Source organism: Lathyrus oleraceus, chromosome 5 (genome assembly GCF_024323335.1).
Source record: "Lathyrus oleraceus cultivar Zhongwan6 chromosome 5, CAAS_Psat_ZW6_1.0, whole genome shotgun sequence".
In the NCBI taxonomy this organism is placed as follows: Eukaryota; Viridiplantae; Streptophyta; class Magnoliopsida; order Fabales; family Fabaceae; genus Lathyrus; species Lathyrus oleraceus.
The window spans coordinates 217,062,059-217,071,662 of NC_066583.1; positions in this window are offsets into that span (position 1 = coordinate 217,062,059).

Here is a 9,604-nt window from a genome sequence, read left to right on the forward strand (position 1 = left end):
ATGACTCTGTTAGAAGTTCATGGTGTCGTTGAATCCTTATGGATTGTAGGTGAATTTCTACTAGTAGAACGGAATCATGGCCAAAGGTTAGGCGAAAGGGGGTCGACTTAGTGGCCTCTTTGGGAGAGGTACGACATGCCCATAAAATCTGGTCCAGAGTTTTATGCCAATTCCTAGGCTTCTTCCCTACATGCTTTTTAATCAAACCAATGATCACTTTATTGGCAGCTTCGACTTGTCCATTGGCCTGAGCATAATAAGGCGTTAATGTTAACAACTTAAAGCCCATTTCTTTGGCAAATTCTTGCATTTTCTGACCAGTAAATACTGACCCTTAATCCGTTGTAATCGTCTTTGGGATTCCAAATCTATAAATAATGTGCTTTTGGATAAATTCAATCGCATCCTCTTGGTTCACATTTGGTAAGGGTATAGCTTCAATCCAATTTGTAAAATAATCAACTCCCACCAATATATATCTTTGGTTTTTAGATGATGGAGGTCGAATTTCCGCAATCAAATCTAAAGCCCAACCCCTAAATGGCCAAGGCTTGATGATAGAATGTAATTCACTTGTAGGGACGTGTTGTATGCCTGCATGCATCTGACATTCTTGGCAACCCTTTGCGAATTCAACACAGTCTTTCAACATGGTAGGCCAATACATCCCTTGGCCAAATAAAAGCCATTTCATCCTATGGCCAACTTGGTGTGCCCCACACGCTCCACTATGTACAGTAGAAGGGGCTAAGTACGCCTCTGACTCACTGAGGCACTTAAGCAAAATTCCCTCAGGAGATTTTTTAAACAACTTTGTACCCAAAAGAACATAACTTAATGCTCGATACCTGATTTTTCGATCAGTAGACGCGGTTGGATTCTACAGATACACCACTATTGGCTTCCTTCAATCTTCATCTGTCAAATTGCCTACTGCCAGTATTTTGAAATTCCCTTCATCAGCATATCCTAGCTTTGTCTTTTCTAAATCTAGGGGTGTTAATCTGGTTGCCACGACCTTTCCTCTGACTTCAATGACTTTATGTAAATTTTCTTTTCAAATTTTATACCCAGATGCAATCTGAGCCAAATCGTTAGCCACTTGGTTTTCTAGTCGAGGTATGTGTCAAATAGAAACCATTTCGAATCTTTTTAGCAGTCGACTGGCGATTATGAAATACATGATTAAATTCTCCTTAACACATCTATATTCCTTTGTGATCTGTTTTATGACCAACTCTGAATCACCCATTATTTCGACTCGAGTTGCCCCCAATTCCAACAACATTTCAAGTCCTACTATGAGGGCTTCGTATTTAGACTCATTGTTTGAGCAAGTACCTTCTACTTTGTACTGGAATTTTATTGGAATTTTGTTAGGAGAAATAATTACAACCCCGACGCATGTACCATCCTTATGATTAGACCCATTGAAGCATAACTTCCAAGGTCCCAATTCGAGATAGTTTAATGCGTTTGCGTCTATGGAGTGGTCGACTATAAAGTTTTCTACCACTTGCCCTTTAACAGCTCTTAATGGAAGCTATGTTAAAGAAACATCAGTCAATACTAATGTCCATTTCCCAATTCGACTATGCAAAATTGGTTTGGATAACATATGTTTAATAACGTCACAATGAGATGAAACATAAATGTTAACAGGTTTGATATAATGTTTCAATTTTGTACAAGAGAAATATAAGCATAAACATAATTTTTCGATCATGTTATACCTAGTTTCTGCATCATTTAAAACTCTACTGAGGTAGTAAATGGCTCTTTCGACATTATTATCATCCTCCTGAGCTAACATGCTTCCTAAAGTTTTGTCAGATGCAGATATATACAATATCATACTTTTATTTCTACAAGGTGGGGTCAAGATTGGTGGATGACTCAGGTATGCTTTAATCTTATTGAATACTTCTTGTTGAGCCTGTCCCCATTCGAACCCTTCCTTATTGAGTCGAAGCAAAGGTGAAAATGCTTGCGTCTTCCCACTAAGGTTTGAGATGAATCTCCTTAGGAAATTGATCTTGCCCTGTAGTGACTGCAAACTTTTCTTCGTCGATGGCGCTTTTGCTTCCATGATGGCCTTGGTCTTATTCTGGTTTATTTCGATCCCCTTTTTGTGGACCACAAAACCTAAGAAATCCCCAGTCTGCACACAAAAAGCGCATTTTAAAGGATTCATTTTTAGACCATATTTTCTAATCCTCTCGAAAGATATTCAAAGATGGTTTACGTGACTCTTCCCTGAAACAGACTTAATAACAATATCGTCTATATAGATTTTCATAAAAGTTTTTATGAAATCGTGGAAGATCGAATTCATCGCTCTTTGGTAGGTTTCCCCATCATTTTTCAAACCAAAAGGCATCACTACCCATTCGTAGGAGAAATCGTTAGCCACTTGGTTTTCTAGTCGAGGTATGTGTCAAATAGAAACCATTTCGAATCTTTTTAGCAGTCGACTGGCGATTATGAAATACATGATTAAATTCTCCTTAACACATCTATATTCCTTTGTGATCTGTTTTATGACCAACTCTGAATCACCCATTATTTCGACTCGAGTTGCCCCCAATTCCAACAACATTTCAAGTCCTACTTGTCGCATCCGCGAAAAACAACCGGCGGGCTAAAACAAAACAACACAGAGCCGCCACCGTGCGTTATTTATCCCAAAAGAGGGAAAGGAAACGCTCGAAGTAAACCTGGGAAAAGCATGGTCTCACGACCAAAGAGAGTGGGATCGGGAGTCGGTTACGCAAGGGGAAGGTATTAGCACCCCTCACGTCCGTCGTACTCGACGGGATCCACGCTCAAAAGATAGATTAAGGTTGCTAAAACAAACATCACACACACACACTGAAAACAACACAGGTGGGAGAAGAGGGGAAAGGGCTCGCTAGGACATCGCGTCCTATGCCTACGTATCTCGTCTGGAACGAGAATCAGAGCTGCCGTAGTTCGGCTCACGCACGCCAAACAAGACACACACAACCACAGGCAAACCTAGAACCCGAATGCCAATCGCTGGACTTACATCGGCTTCCGAACCAAACAAACACACTCAGGATACGGACAGCCAATCGCTGGGCTTACATCCCTATCCTGACACACAAGAAGAAACAAACAACAAGTCGCTAAGGAGTCGGGAACTCGAGCCTAGCAACCTTCAAGCAAACACACACAAAAAGAAAAAAAAGTGTCCGGAGAGACCTCGCACGGTCTCCTGCCTACGTACCTCATCTGGTATGAGGATCAGGGCGACGTAGTTCCCCTGAACGGGAAAGAAATTCTAACCAGATACAAAGGGAGACACACTACTAGGGAGCTATACTCGAGCCTAGATGTTATCATGCATCATTGCCCTATGTTATGGTTTCTATCCTAACTTGCACAGGTAGCAAGCTAAACCTAAACAGGCAAAACAAAACACACATGCTCAATCAAAATAAAGCAAACATTCACAAGTAGCACACACTATATCCAGTCAAGTGAGGCTCAAACATGGGTGAGGCTGCAAGAGCAAGCCAACTGTACAGGGCAGTGTTAGCTCTTAACCCTGACATTGAGAGTCAGGGTGAAGCCAGATGAAAGGTGAGTGAAGATTAGACTTCACAGCTCTTATCCCTGGCCAGGGAGAGCTTCAGACAAAGGAGTGTGGGTTCAGAAAGTGGGAACCCTTCTACACTCAAGACTCTGACTCAACTGTACAACTGTACAAGATCTTGGGTTAATGTCCCAATGCATCAACACAGTGGTGCGAGCAGAGGGACGACTCAACAGAATAGCGGGAGATAGATTGCATATCTCTCTTATCCGCCAATTGCCTTAATCAAGGTCTTCTCCTGCTTGGGGACAAAGTTAAACAATCACAAACATTGCCTCTTAAGGAGGACTTCAGACAGGTGCCTGGCCAAGTAACAGGCCAGGTCTTCCAGACTACATGGAGACAAGAGAGTCTACCTCAATTGGTTTATACAACCAAGCAGCAGCACAAGCAAGTTCAAAGATGAACTGTTAGCGACTAAAGTACCTGAAATCAATCTAATTCAGTCAGTATACCAATCACAGAGTCAAAACAAACAGCATAAGAACCAATAGACAATGTATAATCAGACAATGCAATGTGCAAAGCACAATCAACTCAAGTGAGCCAAGCACAAGCTCAAAGCAAGTGAGCCAAGCATCCTACAAAACACACAAGTTAGTTCACAACAAGCAACCAAACTCAATCAACTTGCATTAACCTCCTCAAAGCATTTGCTTCTTCAACCTTCAATGATGTACAGTTGTGAATTCGTGCGTTTTCCACCTTGTAATGCAAAAACAGACCTTCTATGATGCTTGAGTTGATGAATGAAGCAAGTCTTGGATGTTAATTGTGCACGATCTTGATGAAATCTTGAATTGCCATTGTTGCACCTCACTTTAATAGTCCAAAATTTGGCTTGGAAATGAGGAAATCTTGCTTCAATTAGCTTCAATAATGCATATAGATGATGAATGGATGAAGATCAATGCAAAGTTTTTTGAAGAAATTGCAAATTTTTTGGAAAAAAAGTGAGAGAGAAAGTGAAGAGGTTTTTGAGATTTTCAGATCTAGAATGAAATTCTGTTATGATTAATCAAAAAACCGTTAGGATTATGTTTATATATGTATTATTAAACATGTTAGTAATCACAATTAGTGCTAATGAAGTGGATTAGTGAAAATGCAAATTCATGCTAAATGGAAATTTGGTAATTTCACCCACACTTATGCAATGCAATGTAACAGTGGAATTTTTTTGTTGCAGCAAGTTTCAAATGGTGTATGTGAGCTAATGCAATTGGAATTATGTAAAAACCATGCATATTTCTCAAAATCACTTTTTCCCTCCACTTTTTAAAATTAATTCACTTGAAAAATGGACTTTTTATATGATGAGTTTTCATGACATGTGATGATGGATCATGATAGTACATGTCAAATGGAGTTTGCTCAAAGAAACCTCACTCAATTTGGCCTTGTGAATCAAAAGTTATGCCACTTTGAAATTCAACTTTTTTGGACAATGATCAATCCATAACTTGCCAACCACACATGAGAAATGAGTGTTCTTGGATTTTTTGGAAAGGTGAGAGCAAGATCTACAACTTTCATGTTGAACAAATTTTCATTTGAAGCATTTTTGGACACGTAATTTTGAGGTGCAAAACTTTCCATTTTTGGCAATTTTCAATTACAAGTCACTTTCTATTTTTGGAAAGTTTCCATCTGACTTTATTTTCTTCATTCTTGATGTTTGAAATGTCACATGAAACTTGTTTAGACATGAATGAAGTGTCTCTTGCCCTCTCCCACCTCCAAATCCATCATTTCAGGCATAGTTGACCACAGTTGACTTTTCTGACTGATAGATGAATCTGGCTATGCACTGATCAAGTTGAGCTTCAAACTCCTAATGAAATGGCTCAATGATGAAACCCTAGCTTCCATAAGCTCAATACAATCATAAAATGATCCCCATATCCATTGAAAACCTCATCTCCTCGCCAAGCCCTGATTGGCCCAATGTAGATGATTCAACTGATTAGGGTTGACCAGTGGTCAAAACCTTAATCTCAAGGTATCTGATCAATCTCTTGAATCTCTTGGATGATGACAAGACCATGATGATGATGATGTACCATTGCAACCAAGATCAAGCTCAATCTCCTTGAGAAACCATGAAACCCTAATTTGTACCACACATCCTCAGATGATTAATGATCAATTCAATGAACCCTCAGCTTGAATCTTAACCTCTCTTATCTTCTGATCAAGACCTAGGAGGATGACTTGCTTAATGTAGCCACATGTTATGCAAATATGCAATGCCTAATGACCTACAAATGATATGCAAAAATGCAAAGCTAGTCCCAAGAGAGGAGTGCAAATTTTGAGGTGTTACAGCTGCCCCTATTCAATCCACTGTGAATCTGTCGATATGAATAGCCTCGGCTTTCAGATGATCAGGATGAAGAGTGATTGAATACCAAGAACAGACGAACAATTTGCACTCTGATGGGAAAATAATTAACAATGCCTGTCAGAATCGGCAAAGAAACAATCTTGAAGAAAAACATCCGTCTGGTGCGGAGAAAAGTCGGCCTGAATACCGAAACAGAAATATATGGATAACTAGTAACACGGAGATAACCAAGGCCTGAACGCCTCCCTTCAGTCTGAATACTGAACACCGGAATATGAGAATATTGACGTTGGTCTGAATACCGGAAGATTAGCCTGAACGCCTACTTTGGTCTGAACACCACTTTGGTCTGAACACCACTTCGGTCTGAACACCGGAAAACTGGTCTGACTGCCACAAGCTGCATCGATCTAATTGTCGGAAGCTTCTTCGATCTGAAAATCGGAAACTTGGCCTGAGCGCCACATCGGTCTGAATACCCGCCTAGGTCTGGACACCGGAAACCTGGTATGGATACCATAAGTACTTCAACCTGATCGTCGGAAACTTCTTCGATCTGAAAATCGGAAACTTGGCCTGAACGCCACCTCGGTCTGGATACCGCCTCGGTCTGAACACCGGAAAACTGGTCTGGATACCATAAGTACTTCAACCTGATCGTCGGAAACTTCTTCGATCTGAAAATCGGAAACTGGCCTGAACGCCACCTCGGTCTGGATACCGCCTCGGTCTGAACACCGGAAAACTGGTCTGGATACCATAAGTACTTCAACCTGATCGTCGGAAACTTCTTCGATCTGAAAATCGGAAATTTGGCCTGAACGCCACCTCGGTCTGGATACCGCCTCGGTCTGAACACCGGAAAACTGGTCTGGATACCATAAGTACTTCAACCTGATCGTCGGAAACTTCTTCGATCTGAAAATCGGAAACTTGGCCTGAACGCCACCTCGGTCTGGATACCGCCTCGGTCTGAACACCGGAAAACTGGTCTGGATACCATAAGTACTTCAACCTGATCGTCGGAAACTTCTTCGATCTGAAAATCGGAAACTGGCCTGAACGCCCCCTCGGTCTGGATACCGCCTCGGTCTGAACACCGGAAAACTGGTCTGAATACCATCTCGGTCTGGATACCGCCTCGGTCTGAACACCGGAAAATTCTTCATGCCTATCAGCATCGGCGAAGATAACAAAACAGTGATAAGTGAGTCGGCACGCATGCCAAAGACCCATGCTGGGGATAACACGCCACGAACCGGCTATTCTTCATTCCGCCCTAGCACACGAACACTTCGCGTTTAGTTAGGGATTATTCTTTCTTCTTTTTTCTTTTTTGGACCCCGAAAATTTCTTTGATTAACATTCCCATCTCTGCTCGACAGAAACCCTTCCTCCAGTATCGCACTACTGGGAAATACCTTTGATTCAAATTCATGATGTTAGACTCCTCGGAGTAACACCTTCCTCTTCGGGCACAACCACCTCTCAAACGATAACCACGGCTTGAGACTAGCTTTATGCTTGCAATATGATGCATGATTTATTTTTCCGCGTAATGCTCCATAATTATGGAAATGCTACGCGATTTATTATGCAATATGCTATGCTTATTTTTCATGATGAATGTATAAAAAACATCCCCCTCGAGGGACTCTCCTGGGGAGCCCGAGACACTCCGCCGAGGAACTCGTCAACACTCCAATTTCCATCCTGATGGGGAATAGCGCTGCTGCTAGAAAAAGGCAACCCTTACTGGGGAAAACCTCCTTTACCCCCCGATCCGCTTGGGGATATCGCTGGGGATAAGAACCACCAACGCTCTCTGTGGGGGAAACAACAGTCTTTGACTTGCTGGGGATATAAATCCCGACTCTGCTTTGGGAAACCCTCACAGATACCTCCACTGGGGAATAACAACCTCCAGGCCTGGTAACTGGGGAAGCATCAATCTAAAACCTGCTGGGGATAACCATCCTGACCCTGCTAGGGAATCCACAGACCTTGAATCTGCTGGGGAATTAGTCATTCTGACTCTGCTTGGGGAGGATGACAGTTCGGTACTGAACACCCGTCGACTCGTCGAACCATGGCATTCATATCCAACTCGCATGTCAGCTTTCCAATTTTGAGAACTCCCAGACTCGTCTGGACTTTTCTGATTCATCACCTTGTATTCCCGACCGCTCCATACTCGACGGAGAACGACCTCCTGGGATTTATACAGACTTTCCAATCTTCCGACTTTGAAGAGTCTTCTTTGATTAAAATCAAGGGTCGTCGTACGTCTCGTCGTCGTCTCTTCACCGTTCTTATATCCATTCGTCCCTGATTGGACTCCATGGGGACTGTTTTGTCAATAGCTTCCACATCACAACCTGCAAGTGAGGGAAAATACCTAACAGTTCCTGCAAAAGAGATCGTTAGATAAAACCATGCCCCAGGCGTGTCAAGATTTCAACACTTGGGTCACTCAACCTTCCGAATAAGATTTCAAGTTTCAATCTTATAAGCATGCATTGGAAGGGACCTGTTTGTCTTAAAATGCAAGATTCTTTATCAAAATAATCGGATGTTTTTGCAATCAAAGCGGTAATGAAAACAAAAACAAAATTATTTGACTGAATATGCATTTTATCGATTGAAAAAGGTGTGGCTCAAATTGAGCAATACAAAGGAAGCAATTCTTAAAAAGAGGTAATTGCGCACAAAAGGAAAAATCTATCCTAATGGCAATGTGAAACTGTGATCTCATCGAGTTCCAACTCGGTTACACCCCATATGTCCTCAGACTTCCCGTGCTTTCTGCCTTCTGAACAAGACGATTCCGACTGATCCCCACCGGGTATTATCCATGATGCTTTAACCAAAGCGCAAACGATCATGCCAGACGCAGTTGTTCGTTTCAATCCCTTTTTTGCCTGGACCGCCCTTTCGGGTTTTCAGTCCACCGGGATACCCATTTTTGCCCAAGTCGCCTTTTCAGGTTTTCGACTTGCCGGGTGTACAATTTTTATTTTATCCCTAATTTTTGCCCGAACCTTTCTTTCTGTTTTTGGTTCGCCGGGATGCCTATTTTTTCCTGGACTATTTTATTCTTTTCGTCCAGCGGGTCTCTTTATACGAAGTATTTTTTAACTGCGTCCGCATTCACAGGGGATGGAAAATCCTCGCCATCCATGGTCGTCAACAACAAGGCTCCGCCAGAGAAAACCTTCTTGACCACGAATGGACCTTCATAATTGGGTGTCCACTTGCCCCTACGATCGTTTTGAGGAGGAAGGATCCTTTTCAGCACCATATCACCTACGTGATACACACGGGGTCGCACCTTTCGGTCGAAAGCACGCTCATTCTCTGCTGGTACAATTGCCCATGACAGATGGCTGCCAGCCTCTTTTCTTCAATCAGGCTCAGCTCCTCATACCGGGTCCTTACCCATTCCGCCTCTTGCAATTTCACGTCCATCAGGACTCTCAAAGAGGGAATCTGAACCTCAACCGGTAGCATGGCTTCCATTCCATATACCAGAGAGAAAGGCGTTGCCCCAGTAGGCGCACGCACCGAAGATCGATACCCAGGATACAAGCTTCGTACTCAACCACCCTTGCTGGTGCATTCAAATGCTAACCTAGAAA